The 17888-nt window shown below is 38.2% G+C and overlaps 1 protein-coding gene and 1 long non-coding RNA gene across 7 annotated transcripts in view; both read right to left on the reverse strand.

The window, feature by feature from the left end:
- Nucleotides 1-17888, reverse strand: part of RALYL (RALY RNA binding protein like) — a 773722-nt gene that overhangs the window by 237796 nt on the left and 518038 nt on the right. The window lies entirely within an intron of this gene.
- On the reverse strand, nt 6634-16712 carry LOC122679301. The gene is made up of 3 exons (XR_006336361.1): nt 16587-16712; nt 10014-10017; nt 6634-6644 (listed from the first exon to the last, which is right to left on the reverse strand). It is a non-coding gene; the product is annotated as an uncharacterized LOC122679301 (long non-coding RNA).

Here is a 17888-nt window from a genome sequence, read left to right on the forward strand (position 1 = left end):
GATGTGAAGAACTGACTCATTTGAAAAGACCCTGATGCTGGGAAAGATTGAAGGCAGGAGAAGGGGACGACAGAGGATGAGATGGTTGGATGGCATCACCGACTCAATGGACATGAGTTTGGGTGGACTCCGGGAGTTGGTGATGGACAGGGAGGCCTGGCATGCTGCAGTCCATGGGGTCGCCAAGAGTTGGACATGACTGAGTGACTGAACTGAACTATATTTCAGAGTTTTATTAGGATAATAAAATGCTAAAACTGAAAAAGTGTAATGAAGTTATTCTGCCCAAATCCCTCGTTGATAGTATCTGGTCCATCACAGACAGCTCTTACGAGTTTGAAGGATGGAAAATGGAAGGCACCCGTGAGGATGGCCTCAAGCCTTGGTGCTGGTACTTCCATCAGCGACTTCAGCCAGAGTGCCTCGGAGTGAGCCCACAGCGCCTCCCTCTGAAGGCCCTAGTTCTGAGCCTACATCCTTAAGTGATGTCCGTGACAGCTCAGCTCTCCTCCGGTCTATTTCCCTCCCGTGTGGACAGAGAGCTAAGCTCTCTCCTCTGACCTTCTTATCCCTCAGCAGCACGTGTTCGCGCTGGGCGTTCTCTGTCCGTCCCCAGCCGCCAGGCCAGCTGGCCCCAGGGAGCGCTGCTGCCCTTCCTCGCAGAGACAAACTCTGCTTTCTTTTCTAAAATTTATGTTCTTGGAGTACAGCTGATTTCTAATGTGATAGCTTCTGCTGTCCGGCAGAGTGATTCAGTTATACGTATATTCTGTTTCACATTCTTTCCCTTCACGGCTTTGACAGCATACTGAGGAGAGTTCCCTCTGCTATGCAGTAGGGCTTTGTTATCTGTCGATTTTATACGTAAGATTTTGTACGGGCTGATTTCAAACGCCCAACCCGACCCTACCTCTCAAATCCTCCTTGGCAACCACAAATCACTTCTCTAGATCTGTGAGTCCGTTTCTGTTTCGTGGACAAGTTCAGTTATATTACATTTTAGATTCCAGGAATGCAATTTTCTTTACTGAAACATCTCCTTGCTAGTGTGGTCCCCATATATTTTTGACAGAAGTCCTTTCCTCGGGTTCTTTCAAGGATAACATCCAATAATTTTCTGCCCCGGCACAATCACCAATCCCTCTTTTTAATAATTTAAGAAAATATATCTATGTTTTCTGTACATGTCTACACTAAGTGATTTGCTGTCTTGCCTAATGCCTCTGAAACTGTCCCCATGGCTATTTGTCCAGAGTCAAGTGCTCTCCTGTAAGTTATCCACTTGGATAATATGAAAATAGTTATTAATTAAAATACTGAGAGGCTAGCGTATAGAAAAATCTTTTCATTTTATCTAGCATCTCATGTTACTAATATATTTGACATTATTCTTTTTCAATCAGAAGAAACATAAAACTTCTTAATGTTTGATGCAAGTTTTCATTTGAAATATTGGTTCAAATAAAGGAAAAATTTTCCTGAATGATGCTTCTTTATACTTGACCATTGTTGAAAGTGACAATGAACAAACAGCTCAGTTTTGTGTTCCTCATTCTGGTTCATTAAACACTGTTAGGTATCTGGAAAAGACTTTTCTAAGATTTTTGTAAACTATAATTGGATTTTATTATTAAGTCTTCATTTATTTCTTTGGACTTCCTCCAATTTCTTATGCTCTGATATCAGACAAGTCTTTAAAATCATTAATTTTTTGAAACATTTAATACTTAGGAGTATTAAATACAGTTAAAATATTTCTCCTTTATAACTCACATTAGAAATGACTTTATTTTCATTGAATCTCTTGAGTGGTAATTGTTTTCGAGCATTTTCACATTTGCTTGCTACCCTTTCTTTGTATGGTTTCCATTGCATATTATCTCAGTTTTCATCTTTCCTTTTAGCTGAAATTTGATTATTCAGACTTAGTTTTATCTTCTTCATTGTCTTATTTGCCCATTTTTATTTGGATACATTTGCATCATCTCAAGGATAATGGCAGTCTATCTTTTTAATCACATGCTTTTGTTGTTGTTCAGCCACTCAATCGTGTCCAACTCTTTGCAACCCCATGGACTGCAGCACACCAGGCTTCCCTGTCCTTCACTGATTCCCGGAGTTTGCTCAAACTCATGTCCACTGAGTTGATGACACCATTCAACCATGTGGATGGGGCCAAATACCAAATGGTTACTTAAAAAAAAAAAAATTAAAGGAGACTAAAACATATATTTAAATCAACCTTGACTTAAGGTTGTACAAAAGTTGTACGACTTTTCAGAGTACGAAGTGAATTATTGATGTCTGTGTAAATAGTTTACCTCACTGCAACATATCTTAATAAATGTTGTTAACAAATTACCCACGAATGATGTAATAATCCTGCTGCTGCTGCTAAGTCGCTTCAGTCGTGTCCGACTCTGTGCGACCCCATAGACGGCAGCCCACCAGGCTCCCCTGTCCACGGGCTTCTCCAGGCCTAAATAAACCGGCTCTTTGAGGTCATAGGAGCTTCCCTGATGGCTCAGCAGGTCAAGAATCTGCCTGCAATGTAGGAGACACAGGACGTGCGGGTTTGATCCCTGGGCCAGGAACATCCCCTGGAGAAGGAGATGGCAGCCCACTCCAGCATTTGGCCTGAAAAAATCCCATGGACAGAGGAGCCTGGCAGGCCACAGTCCCCGGGGTTGCAACGAGTGGGACACGACTAAGGGACTGGCACTTGCCCTGTGACTTTGAGATCATAGCCACATAAAATGTGCTATCCTGTGACAAGCTACCTTGCAGACACGGGAACACAGTAATATAATTTACCGGAGGTGGGCATGATGAGGGGCAATTGCGGTGCCACGTTCCTGGGAGGTGTTTTATTTATGAAAAACACGTGCTCAGGCATTCCCTGTTCTGTCTCAGAAACACCATATCCACTGTGTCCTAAGATGGAGGGACACTAAGGCATCTCTACAAGGCAGAGGGATGCGAAAGCATCACATCCCTCAAGTCATAATGGTTTCCGTGATTATGAAAATGATGCATAGAATTTCACTGTAACAAAATTTACAAAATAGGAAGCATGTACTCTGTTATCTATCTATATCTATACTTTCTCTTTTTCTGCCTGCCTATCTTAAAAACCAGTTGTGAGTTGTAGAACTACCTAGCAAAAGAGCTTCCGGGGTGCTTGGCATATATCATACTCCAGTGGAAGGAATGTAACTGGAGAGGATGCTTAAAAAGGTGGAGAAGATGCAGGCAAGATGGTACCCACCAAGCGGCACTCAAGTCAGAGGAAGACAAGATGTGGCAAAGCTCCACGGAGAAATAAAGCACGAGAAGTCCTGTTGCCCCAACTGTGGATTTCTCAGGGCCCTGCCTTCCTCTTTTTCTGGCTGACTCTTCCTCTGTTAGCGCCTTTCATCACACATCTGGTCCTGTCTTTCTTGTCTCTCATTTTTCCTTCTTGCTGTCTTTTGTCTCTATAAAACTATACTTCATTGTATACTCATATAGTGGAGTGTAAACTGAGGTTAATTACCTCAAAGTCTTACTGGTATCAGGCAAGGAAGAAGTACATGATGACAAAAAAGGCTGACCCATGAGATTTATCAGTTTACTGTTTGATTCATTGTGTTTATTGCTTTAAACAGCATACCTTATTATGGTTAGGACCAAATATTACAGTTTCACATCACCATCTCTAGAGTCCACCAACATTAGTCTCATAACATAAGCAATGTAAATACACATGAGGTACTTTAATTAAGAACAGTTCACTAATTATAAAAATTGAATGGAATCATATAAACAATTATTAAGTGCTTACTTTGTGCCAGAACACTATTCAGCATTTATTTCAATTTGAATTGCTGGGCTTATTGCTATTAATTTATAAAATATACTTATGTTACTTTATCTAACCTTAAATCAGCTGTGTGAGGATGGAGTGGTCACCTCATTTTACAGATAAGGGGATGGAGGTTTAGGGGTCAAGTTCACAGAGCTGGCAAGAAGTAGAGCTGGAATTTAAATCCAAGTTGGGGAACTGCAAAAGTCACGCCAATCCATGATACCACTACCTTACACATTGATCTAGTAAATGTTAGACAAAAAAGCAAATTCAGAAACAGTAGATAACAGAAAACACTGTCTAGGATTTTACGTCTGTTTGAATTGTTAGGGGTTACTGCAATTATTTTGGAAAATAAATCTAATTTTATTGTGTGATACGATGGGAAAATAAATTTGATATACAGAATTTCAGTATAGAATTCATGCTGATACTCACCCATTCTAGTACTCCTAATAAAGGATTCTAGAGATGCATATGTGAGAATTCTAAAGATATTTATACAATGGCAGAATAGGAGCTAACCAATGCATATGATATATTTGTATTAACCTAAGGCGAAAGAGGAGAGTGAAAAAGTTGGCTTCAAGCTCAACATTCAGAAAACTAAGATCATGGCATCTGGTCCCATCATTTCATGGGAAATAGATGGGGAAACAGTGGAAACAGTGTCAGACTTCATTTTTTGGGGCTCCAAAATCACAGCAGATGGTGATTGCAGTCATGAAATTAAAAGACGCTTACTCCTTGGAAGAAAAGTTATGACCAACCTAGACAGCATATTAAAAAGCAGAGACATTACTTTGCCAACAAAGGTCCGTCTAGTCAAGGCTATGGTTTTTCCAGTGGTCATGTATGGAGGTGAGAGTTGGACTGTGAAGAAAGCTGAGTGCTTAAAAATTGATGTTTTTGAACTGTGGTGTTGGAGAAGACTCTTGAGAGTCCCTTGGACTGCAAGGAGATCCAACCAGTCCATCCTAAAGGGGATCAGTCCTGGTGTTCATTGGAAGGACTGATGCTGAAGCTGAAACTCCAATACTTTGGCCACCTGATGCGAAGAGCTGACTCATTGGAAAAGACCCTGATGCTGGGAGGGATTGGGGGCAGGAGGAGAAGGGGACAACAGAGGATGAGATGGTTGGATGGCATCACCGACTCGATGGGCACCGGTTTGAGTAAATTCCGGGAATTGGTGATGGGCAGGGAGGCCTGGCGTGCTGCGATTCATGGGGTCACAAAGAGTCGGACATGACTGAGTGACTGAACTGAACTGAACTGAAGGTCTAGTACAGGGGCTTCCCTGGTGGCTCTGGGCTTCCTGGCTGGCACTGGTGGTAAAGAATCTATCTGTCAATTCAGGAGATGCAAGAGACGCAAGTTTGATCTGTGGGCCAGGAAGGTCCCCTGGAGTAGGAAATGGCAACCTGCTCCAGTATTCTTGCCTGGGAAAGGGGTCGCAAAGAGTTGGACACGAATGATCACGAATGCATGCAAATCTAGTAGGGACTTTTAAAATATTCTTCAGGAAAATGAATTAAGTAATTCAGAATGATCCAGAAAAAGTTTTCAATTAAAAATGGATAAAATTAGGTCAAAAAGTTAAGTACACATACATACAAAATATTGGACTAGACATTACAATAATCCTCATTGTTTAAAATATAATATTTTAAATAGGCAAAGACCAATACTAGGTACATGATTATGCACTTTTACAACATATTAGCAAAAACAAATTTCTATTTATGGATCGCATTCAGCACATTTTGGTTTCTAATGGTAATATAAAAATTGTTACTCCAAAATGTCTAAGCATTTCCAATATAAAATGTGCATAAAGTGTCTTAAGTATGTACTAATAGAATTCATTTCAGCCTGTCTATAAAGCAGTATACACAGCAGTCCTGTTCTCCTGATTCCTTTCCTGTTCATATTTAGTTATAATTATCACATTGATGAGCTACTTCAGCCTGCTGAGTTGAATAGATTGAATTTTCAGGTATAATTTAGCATTACATAGCCCAAGGGTATTTCAGGAATCCAACTCCAGCCCTCATTTTGTGAGTATTTGTGTCTGCTAAAGGGCTCAGAACCACCTGGATAGTCTTTGACCTCGCATATGTGTTCAAAGACAACTATTTCAATAAACTCTGCATTTGCCATTACCAGCACAGCGGTATGTAAAGAGTAAATATGTAAATGAAATTTCCCTTTTCTCTCACTGTCATAAAAACCATTTTTAGATGTTTACTTAAATGGGTTTAGATATAGAAACAGGAGCTATAGATGGAAAAAAAAGAGTCTCCACTTTTGTTTCCCAAACTGCCTCCTTTAGCTCCACAAACACTAAATTGCACGCTATCTTTAAATTATACCTCAAAAGCTTTAGAAAGCCCACCTGAATTGTGCAATACGAGTCATTAAGAGGCTCACAAAATATGAAGACAAATACAGTGTGTAAAATGCTATTATTCAATTTTAAAAACTGTTGGTTCCTAACTTCTAAGACCAACTAGGGAAATGATTGTAAGAAAATAGTATAACGGAGAAGGAAGGGGGATTTCAGCTTGTAACTACCTGGATTTGTTGCTGTTCGGTCTCTCAGTTGTGTCCGACTCTTTGTGACCCCGTGGACTGCAGCACGCCAGACTCCCCTGTCCTTCACTATCTCCCGGAGCTTGCTCAAACTCATGTCCACTGAGTTGCTGATTCCACTCAACCATCTCATCCTCTGTCGTCCCCTTCTCCTCCTGCCCTCAGTCTTTCCCAGCATCAAGTCTTTTCCAATGAGTTGGCTCTTCACATCATGTGAAGGATTGGGGCTTCAGCTTCAGCATCAGTCCTTCCAATGAATATTCAGAGTTAATTTCTTTTAGAGTTGACTGTTTTGTTCTCCTTGCTGTCCAAGGGACTCGCAAGAGTCCTCTCCAGCATCACAGTTTAAAAGCCCCAGTTTTTCAGTGCTCAGCCTTTTTTATGGTCCAACTCTCGCATCCATATGTGACTACTGGGAAAACCATGGTTTTGACTATACAGACCTTTGTTGGCAGAATGATGTCTCTGTTTTTTAATAAGCTGTCCAAGTTTGTCATAGCTTTTCTACCAAGGAGCAAGCATCTTTTAATTTTGTGACTGCAGTCACTGCCTGCAGTGATTTTGGAGCCAAAGAAAATAAAATCTGCTACTGTTTCCATTTTTTCCTCCATCTATTTGACATGAAATGATGGAGCCAGATGCCATAATCTTAGTTTTTTGAATGTTGAGATTTATGCCAGCCTTTTCACTCTCCTCTTTCACCCTCATCAAGAGACTCTTTAGTTGCTGTTCGCTTTCTGCCACAAGAGTGGTATCTGCATATTTGAGGCTGTTGGTATTTCTCCCGGCAATCTTGATTCTACCCCGTGATTCATCCAGCCCAGCATTTCACGTGAAGAACTGATGCTGAAGCTGAAATTCCAATACTTTGGCCACCTGATGTGAAGAACTGACTCACTGGAAAAGACCCTGGTGCTGGAAAGACTGAAGGCAGGAGGAGAAGGGGAAGACAGAGGATGAGATGATTGGATGGCATCACCAACTCAATGGACATGAGTTTGAGAAAGCTCTGGGAGTTGGTGATGGACAGGGAAGCCTGGTGTGCTGCAGTCCATGGGGTCACAAAGAGTTGGACATGGCTGAGCAACTGATCTGAACTGAAATCTGCACAGAAATTGAATAAAGCAGGGTGACAATACACAGCCTTGATGTACTCCTGTCTCAATTTTGAACCAGTCCTTTGTTCCATGTTCCGTTCTAACTGCTGCTTCTTGACCTGCGTACAGATTTCTCAGAGGGCAGGTAAGGTGGTCTGGTATTCCCATCTCTAAGAATTTTCCACAGTTTTTTGTGATACACACAGTCAAAGGCTTTAGCATAGTCAGTGAAGAAGAAGTGGATGTTTTTATGGATATTTTTATACAGAAAATCTATCTTGACAAAATGAAAAAAAATTATGTTTTGCTTTTTCTATTTTCTGAAAGAGCTGTACAAGTTTCCGATAGCATAATTACCCACGTTCCCACCTGGATCAGGTTAACCTGATTCTTTAGTATTATAAAATTTAGGACTCCAGATAAGCACCTTCATTGAAATTAAATTAACTTGTTTTCTTTCATATACCTAATATATACACTTTATGCACTTTGGAGCTCTGAGCAAAAGCAGATGTGATTGCTTATGCAACTTTTATTTTAGTGTGGAATATAGACATGAACTGAGTGATAAACTGAGTGATATGAAAGAATATATTCTATAGGTTCAGAGTAGGTATTCTGAAAGTAGATGTGTAGTCAGTTCTATTCAGAATGTATTAAAAAAGTAGTCTTTGACAGTAATTAGGTCCACTCTATCTTCTCTGTCTTCACTTTATGGCAAATAGATGGGGAAACAGTGGAAACAGTAGCTGGCTTTATTTTTCTGGGCTCCAAAATCAGATGGTGATTGCAGCCAAGAAATTAAAAGATGCCTACTCCTTGGAAGACAAGTTATGACCAACCTAGATAGCATATTAAAAAGTAGAGACATTACTTTGTCAACAAAGGTCCGTCTAGTCAAGGCTATGGTTTTTCCAGTGGTCATGTATGGATGTGAGAGTTGAACTGTGAAGAAAGCTGAGCGCCAGAGAATTGGTGCTTTTGAACTGTGGTGTTGGAGAAGACTCTTGAGAGTCCCTTGAACTGCAAGAAGATCCAGCCAGTCCATCCTAAAGCAGATCAGTCCTGGGTGTTCATTGGAAGGACTGATGCTGAAGCTGAAACTCCAATACTTTGGCCACCTCATGTGAAGAGGTGACTCATGGGAAAAGACCCTGGTGCTGGGAGGGATTGGGGGCAGGAGGAAAAGGGGTCGACAGAGGATGAGATGGCTGGATGGCATCACCGACTCGATGGGCATGAGTTTGAGTAAACTCCGGGAGTTGGTGATGGACAGGGAGGCCTGGCGTGCTGCGGTTCATGGAGTTGCAAAGAGTCGGACATGACTGAGCGACTGAACTGAACTGAACTGTCTTCTCTGAGGTTACATGGAGGAGTGCCATGGATGCTGTGCTGAAAGAACAGTTGTGGGTGATCATAAAGTATTTGTGAGAGAATTACTGAGATGAGTGGAAAGCTTCTAGGAAACACATGTGTTGATATAGAAAGTCAATGATTGCATACCACTGGTATTCAACAGATAATGTTGCTAAAAGTTATTAAGTTTGTTTCCAATTGTCATCATATTCCATATAATTGTTCATTATTCAAATTAAGACAATAGTAGTTAATAGAATTCTATTCCTCATTACTCCATCCTACAAAAACTTAAGTGTATACTTGTATAAGATATAAAAGGCAGAGGAAGACAGTAAAATGGTTATGATCTTAATCTTAAAATTTTATTTACTAATAGATAGTAGGGGAGTCTAAAGGCTTTAAAAATATGTTTTAATGAAGATATGTGTCTGTATCAAAGAGAATAAATGTATCCAGAACTCTGACATTTTAAATGTTGCTTCTAGTTTTGCAAAATTGGCAGTGAGTGGTGATAGAAATTTGTGTAATAAGTCAGTAAGTATCTGACAAGAGCTCATTCCAATGCAGATCACTGGACAAGATATTTGGGGAAATTTCAATGGAAGTAGAAGACATAATATCTGTCCTAGAGGACATCACAGAAATGTAAGCCAAGATACAAGTATGTGAGTTGGTGACCATCACACGAATGGGTTAGTGGCAGCTGCCTATATACACTGAAACAGATAAAACAAATAAATTGCTGAAAAGTATGTGCAAAGACCTGACATGTTACTGAGAAATAGTGACTAATAAATATAAATGTATAAAATGGTATTAAGAAAAGTTTATGAAAAGAACACCAAATCAAAGTATTTCTGCTTAATCTTCATTCTACTTGATATTAATTCATCAATATTTGACAATATTAATTATTACTTTTTTTCTTGAAAACTCCATTTCTTGGCTTATATGCCATTGTCAGTTCTTGTTTTCCTTACCAGAAAAATATTTTAATATGAATATTAATTAATTTTTAATATTCAATGTATTGATATTTATAGATCCAACTATGCAGAATTACAGATTCAAATTCTGTATTTGCTAAAAGTGCTTTTAAGCTCAAGATTGTGAACTAGACTGACTTGGTTTATTTGAATACCAATTCTGCCACTCATCAGCTTTATGATCTTGGGCAAGTTGCTTTGTATATACATATCACAGTTTCTTCATCTGCAAAAATTTCCTCATCTATCACATCTTCACATTATTATTTATAATTAATATAGCTATAAGAATTAAGTGAGCTAATAAATAAAAAATGTTTAGAACAGTGACCAGCCTAATAGGTATTATTGCTAAATATATTCATATAGATGTTTGAAAGTCATATCAAACCCAACATGGTGCAAAAAAAAGGGTGCTTCTCTTTATTGTTTCTGGCCAGATTACAACGTACCATCAAATTATAATACTATAATCTACCATGTCTATCTTATTTGCTACTCTACCCCTGACATCTCACTTAGTATCTGAGATATGCTAGTTGCTCCACAACTATTTATTTATAAATTAGTATATTGGTTTTCTATGTTTGCTGCAAAAATTTCCACAAATTTTCTGACTTAAAATAGCACAAATTTATTCTCATAATTTGGGAAGTCAGAAATTGAAAATAAGGTGTTAGCTAGGCTACATTCTTTCTGAAGGTTTCAGAGGAAACTCTTTTTTTTTCCCCCCAACTTCTAGAGGTTGTTTATCTTCCTAGGTTCGTTCCTTCCATTCTTCCACCTTAAAAATTCATTATTCCAGTCACTTACTCCATCACCGTATTTCCTTCTTTTTGCTTTGACCCTCTTACCTCTCTCTTATAAAGATTCTTAACGTTTGTATCAGCCCACTCAGATAATTCCAGTATTTTAAGATCCTTAATTGACTCATACCTGCCAAATTCATTTGTCAAATATGGTAACATACACACAAATTCTGGAGACTGGGATGTGGGCATGTTAGGAAAGTTGTTATTCTATCCACTACAGTCTTCCTTCTAGCTTCCAAAGCATTATGTCTATCCCACGTACAGCATGCATCCTATGAGGTCTCAGACCACTACATCATCAACGTATAGCTCAAAATTTCATTTTATCTCATCGACTTGAAAGTCCAAAATCCAACTGGGAAACTTTCATCATGATTCAAAGCCTGGGAAGACCCCTATGTGTTTCTCAGTTCCTCCCTCGAGGACCAGAGCTCTACCCTCTGGGGCCCCGGTTCTCTCCTCTGAACCTGGAGCTCCACGCTCAGAGACGTTCTGATTCCTTCCTGAAGGTAGCAAACATTTGCAATAGAGAAATTGTATCATACTGTCTCCTTTTCCCACAGGAAAGTATTTCCAAAATACTGCAGAAGCTTGGGAGCTCAGTACCTGTTTCCTTTGTCCTCTCTCTGCCCCTTCAGTCCGAGCTGGCAGCATCTCTGCCTCTCTAAGGCCCTCAAGAACCTGTGGACCTGCCATGAAGGGCATGGGGTATGACTCCATCAGACAAGATCATCCACGGTTCTCTTGTGGATAATCCTACCTCTATTTCTGGATTCTGCCGAGATAACTGACAGAATCCATGAGACACATGCTAATTATCTCTTCAAAAAACTCTCTGTGTAACTGAACACACAGACTCTACTTATCCTCTCAAAGCACTAGCAAAAAATTGGCCAGTCACACACTTTGCAATATCTTCAGAACAAGCATTCCTGACTGTGAACTTTATTATTATTTATTTTAGCACCTTTTGCAGTCTGAACAGACTGGGAATTTCCCACATCAACAAATCCTGGTTCCTTTTGGCTTAACAGTACTTTCCTGAACTTATTTCTTTCTTTTTGCATTTTATTACAAATAGTAAGAAGATATTAGGTCATACCTTCAATTTATTACTTGGAAATTTTATCAGCTAAATATCCAAGCTCATCATTTACCACATGGCTATATTATATGTACACACAACAATTCATCTGCTTTCCACAAAACTGCAGAACACAGCTAAGCTTAATACCGTTTATAGGAAAAGGATCCACTTTCCTCCTGTTTTCAATAACATATTCCTCTTTTCCTTTGGCATCCTCACCAGCATGCCTCAATTCAGATTTAATGTCCTGTTTCTACCAGTGTTCTGCTTAATGAGTTAAGTGTTCTCTAAGACAATATAGATTTTCTCTATCATGCTACTCACTTCCTTTTGGGTCCTGTCTAGCTACAACTTTAACATCCATATCCTTACCAACAATTTGTTTAATGCAATCTAGGATTTTTATCATGCTCAAAATTTCTTCCAGCCTCTAGTCATTACAACACCCAATTTGAAAGCCACTGCCAAGAGTTTAGATATTTGTTACAACTACACCCCACTTCTAGGTACCAAAATCTTTTATTAGTTTCATTTTGCTGCAGTAGCATATTGTCATAGTAATAGTGGCTTGAAACAACCAAATTGTGTCAAGTCTGGAGGTGGAAAATTTAAAACTGTAGGCAGAGTTGCGTTGTTCCATCTGGATGCTTCAGGGTAGACTCTGCAGAATCCATTTCCTTGCCATTTCCTGCTTCTAGAGGCTGCTGGCATTTCTTGACTTATGGGCTTTTCCTCTGTCTTCAAAAGTGCAGATCCTACTGTGGGCTTATAAGAGCACTTCTGATTATAAGACCAATCCAGATAATAGAGGATAATCTCTGCCCATCTCAAGATCTTTAGTTTAACCACATTTTCAAAGTCTTGTTTGCCATTTAAGTTAATGTATTCACAGGTTCTGGGGACAAGGATGTGGGTATTTTAAGAACACTATTCTGTCTTCCACATTGAGTGAGAGGTATATCATACTCAAGCTATTTTTTTTTACTCATATTCTAAGGCTCCTTCTCTTATAACTAGTCATGTTATTACTAATTTACCAACATATCCCTTTCATGTAGGTTTCTTTACCCCATTTATACTATTACCACCTTTTTCCACCCAGATCTCTCCACTAGTAACGGAGAAGTCTCTCAGCTCCAATCTTTCAATCGGCCAGTCTAGCTATCATATCGCTACCAGAAATGTTTCTCCTTACCCCCTCCCATTTTGGCACCTTGTTTAAGTGGCTCCCAGATAACTAGAGAATACCATCTAAAATTCTTGGCATGACATTTATGATCTTCCATAATCAAGACTCAACAATTTTTCTTTCATATTCTTAGCTTCCTCCACCTTCCATAAAATAGGCAAAGTACATGGATTTAGGTTGTTTCATAAACTTAACTGTCGGTTAGTAATATTTTCAGGATGTCTATTTTCTGAAAGCTTCTCCCTTCTACCTTAGTTAATTCAAAGAAAACATCTGTTTTCAAACTTTCTCCAAATACCCTCATCTGGGTATTTGCTTTTCCTTCTTTTATGTCAACATAATTAATTATTTACAATATTGACCACAATCTACTATAATAGACTACAGTGGGATTTGTTTTATAATTAAATGTAAATATTTCTGTCTGCTTCTTCCAAAAAGCCCAGACTAATACCTCTGCATGCAATATTCATGTGAGCAAAATTTGTATTGAAAGATGATATACACACAGAGGAGTGAACACAGAATACACGAGGAGTTTAGTACATTTTGACAAAATGAGAACACTCCGTACCTCAGCACTCACACCAAGAAATTGTCTCCATCCTGTGTTTTCCCAGTGACCTCTTCCCAAAATTAACCACCACACCAACTGATAATACCACAAATTGTCTGTGCTTTTAAATCACTTATAAATAGAATCATACCCTCTACCCACCCCAGTATTCTTGGGCTTCCCTTGTGGCTCAGCTGGTAAAGAATCCATCTGCAATGTGGGAGACCTGGGTTCAATCCCTAAGTTGGGAAGATCTCCTAGAGAAGGGAAAGGCTACCCACTCCAGTATTCTGGCCTGGAGAATTCCATGGACTGTATAGTCCATGGGGCTGCAAAGAGTTGGACACGAGTGAGGGACTTTCACTTTCACTCTATACATTTGGCTTCTTATACCCAAAATTATGTTTGGGATATTTAAACATGTTGGTGGCTGTCATATATTCTATCAATTTTCATTTGTATTGTAGTGGTTGATTGTATCAATTAAAACAACTTTTTTTTTTTTTTGGTCCATTCTACTAATGATGGACTTTTAGTTACTTTCAGTTTGGGGTTTTTAGAATTAACAGTGTTATGAATATATTTGAATGAGTCTTTTGGTAAACATGTATATTTGATTTTAAGGGGCATATATTTATCTGTAGGAATAGAATTACTAATTCATAAGGTAATGCACAATCAGGTGTAATAGATATGCCCAAGAAGTTGCTTTAATTATTGTAGCTTTATAATGTTTTCCAAAGTGCTTATACTAATTTACATTCCCACCAGATATGCATGTCAGTTCAAGATGTTCCAAGTCTTTGTCAACATTTGTCAGTATATTTATTTTAATCATTTTGGTGGCTATGTACTGGGATATCACTATGCTTTTAATTTGCATTTCCCTGGTGATTGAGGTTGAAAACCATCATATTTTGTTCATTTGCATGTCTTCTTTTTTAAAGTGCTATTTCAAGCTTTTCTCCATTTCTCTGTTGAGTTTTCAGTGTTTTTTCCTTGAATTTGATTTATAGGAATTGTTTCCAAATTCTGGATAACAGTCCTTTGTATATACATATACATATACATAAAGGGAGAGCATTCAAAAGAAGTGATGGAGTGGGAAAATAGAGTCTAAGCTTTCTCATGTTCACAGACGCAGAAATCTAAACCAGAGCAACATATTAGCAAATCATATGTAGTGATCCACAGAAAAGATAGCATATCATGATCATATTGGGTTTGTTCTAGAAATCCAAGTCTGATATAGCACTTAAAATCAATCAAATATGTCACAATAAATGAGAAAAAATCATATGCAACAGTAGAAAAAAAATACATCAGATTTCTTCTACACTGTGGCTTGCTTTTCACTCTCCAAAAAGAAGTTCTTACACTAAACAAGGTCTAAATTTTCAATTCTTTCCTGCTGTAGTTATTATTTCTGTTATTCTTAAGAAAACTTTTTGCCCACCAAGATAATGAAAATATGCTCTTATGGTTACTTATATATGTTTTATTATTTTCATCTTTTGACCTCTAATTATTTCTTGTATGGTGTGAGGTAGGGCATCAAGATTTAGAGCTATTATTTAATGGAGATCCAATTTACTGCACATCATTTAAATAGACTATTACTTTCCTACTGAAATGTAGAGTTACCTTTGTTATGAACCAATTGACTATATATATGTAAATCTACTTCTGGAGTTTATATATCCAGTTCCTTTAGTCTGTTGATTTATCCTTGTACCACACACATTGTCTCAGTTACTGTAATTTTATAATGAGTTTAGATATCTAATGGTATATGCCTACCATTTTTTTTGTTTCATTTCATTAGTGTTTATATATTCTTAGTCCTTTGTATTTCCATATTGAATTTTAGCATAAGATTGTCAGTCTTTATTTAAAAATTTTGGGGGTTTTGATTAAGCTTGCACTGAATCTAAGGATTAATTTAGTTAGAAATGACATCTTAATGGCAAGTCTTCAAATCCATTAACAGGTCTTGAAAGTTTCAGTCCACATCTTCAATTAGATTTATTCTGAAATAGTGGGATTTTTAAGAATGATTTTAAATAATGTATTTAAAATTGCATTTTCACGTTTGCTGCCTTTGATGGTATAGATAAAAAATGTTGAATTTGTATATTGACCTTCTGGAATTGCTAAACTAATTCTAATTGATTGTAGCAGTCTATATTGTTTTAATTTCTTATATATCATCATGTGATCTGTAAATAAGGATAGTTTTTATTCCTTTCTACAAAGGAATATGACCTCCAGTGTAATGCTAAATATTAATGGTGAAAGTGGGCATTCTTTTGTCACTCTTGACTTCAGGACAAAAAGTTTCAATAATTGCCAGCAAGTATGATTTTGCTCTTTTTGCATATATTTTTATCTTCAGAAACATCTTAGCACATTAAAGGCAGTTTTCTTTATTTTCAAGAGTTTCTTTAAAGTCACGATTACATGTTGAATTGTGTCAAATCTTTTCTGCATCTACTGATGCATGTGATTTTTTCTCATTTATTCTGAAATATTTTTATTGATTTGTAAATGTTACACCAGACTTGTTTTCTACAACAAAGTCAATGCAATCATTAAATGTTATCTTTTCTATGGATTACTGCATTTGACTTACTAATATGTTACTCTTGTTTAGATTTTTGCATTTACGCACATGAGAAAATTCAGACTAGATTTTCCCACTCCACTGAGTTTAGCATTGCTTCTTTTGCATGCACTTGCTTTCTGTGAGGATATCCCTTCTCTGCCTTTCTTTCAGGAGAGATAGAGCCATTCTCTTCTATGGTCTTCGTAGCACCTAGAGCATTCTTTTGCGGTAGGCCTCGCCATTGCCACACCAGACTCAGGAGAAACAGAATGCCAGTGTTTGTAGCTAGGAGGTACCCCACTAATCCTTCTTAAATTAAATGGGATAGTGATTCATCCCTTAGGGACACAATCAGATAATAATTTGGAGATTTTACTCTTCATCTTTGATTCTTATTGTACCTTTTCTTTGTACTAATTCTTATTGTACCTTTTCTTATTGTACCTTTTCTACAAGCTTCCCTCGTAGCTTAGTTGGTAGAGAGTCTGCCTGCAATGTAGGAGACCTGGGTTCGATTCCTGGGTCGGAAGATCCCCTGGAGGAGGAAATGGCAACCCGCTCCAGTATTCTGGCCTGGAGAATCCCACGGAACCTGTCGGGCTACAGTCCATGGGGTCGCCAGAGTCGGACACGACTGAGCGACTAAGCACACAGCACTCACTCCAACTACATAGTGATGAAAACAAACCGCTGTTATTAAAATGCCAATTTAATTTTCCTCTGGCAAATAGACTCAGAAACCTAAAACATAATCTGTACTTTCACCTAGCCAGAGATGGCTAGAATGTCCCAGATTCTATCTCAGGAGAGATGTGTAGACAAAGATAACCCTCCTTGTAATGCAAAAATGCCATACTTCACATGTGACAGGAACCAAAGTCCCTTTGGCTTTCCTCAGTAGCGGTTCATCACCAGCATATTTATCATTTCCAGATCTTTTATAAAGTTATCCTGACAAACAATACAAAATGCACTGCAATAAAACGGAAGAAAGTAATTTTAACTTTTAGGTTTAATAAATACAAGCCACGTGGAAATTCTCCAAATAGTGCTTTAACTTGTCTGTGAAAATGTTATAAGAGTAAAATGCTTACAGATGCTGGATTTCTTTTCCTTTTAACCTCAAAAATCACTTTTACAAGGACAAGAATTTTGGCAATCACACTATCCTAAAGTGGTTATGTTATTATTTTTTTCTTTTTTTGCCTGTAGATTCACATTTCTCTGACTTAGTTTCATTGATAAACTTATAGATATATGAAATAGCACATGCCGTGTCCAAAAACTAGGTGATCATACTCCAGCTCCTGAGATTTTGTCATCCACTTCTCTTCATTTTCCTGCCTTAATTATTTAATATTTGGTCATAAAATTGAAAGATTGATGCTCCCCTTTATATTATTTGTATATGATTATGAAAGTAATTTTAAGCTGTAAGTGATCTTTGATATTTTACATTCAGTTCAGTTGAGTTCAGTTACTCAGTTGTGTCCAACTCTTTGCAACCCTATGAATTGCAGCATGCCAGGCCTCCCTGTCCATCACCAGCTCCCAGAGTTTACTCAAATTCATGTCCATCAAGTCAGTGATGCCATCCAGCCATCTCATCCTCTGTCGTCCCCTTCTCCTCCTGCCCCCAGTCCCTCCCAGCATCAGGGTCTTTTCCAACGAGTCAGCTCTTCGCATGAGGTGGCCAAAGTACTGGAGTTTCAGCTTCAGCCTCAGTCCTTCCAATAAACACCCAGGACTGATCTC

The sequence above is a fragment of the Cervus elaphus genome, chromosome 21, assembly GCF_910594005.1.
Source record: "Cervus elaphus chromosome 21, mCerEla1.1, whole genome shotgun sequence".
Classification (NCBI taxonomy): Eukaryota; Metazoa; Chordata; class Mammalia; order Artiodactyla; family Cervidae; genus Cervus; species Cervus elaphus.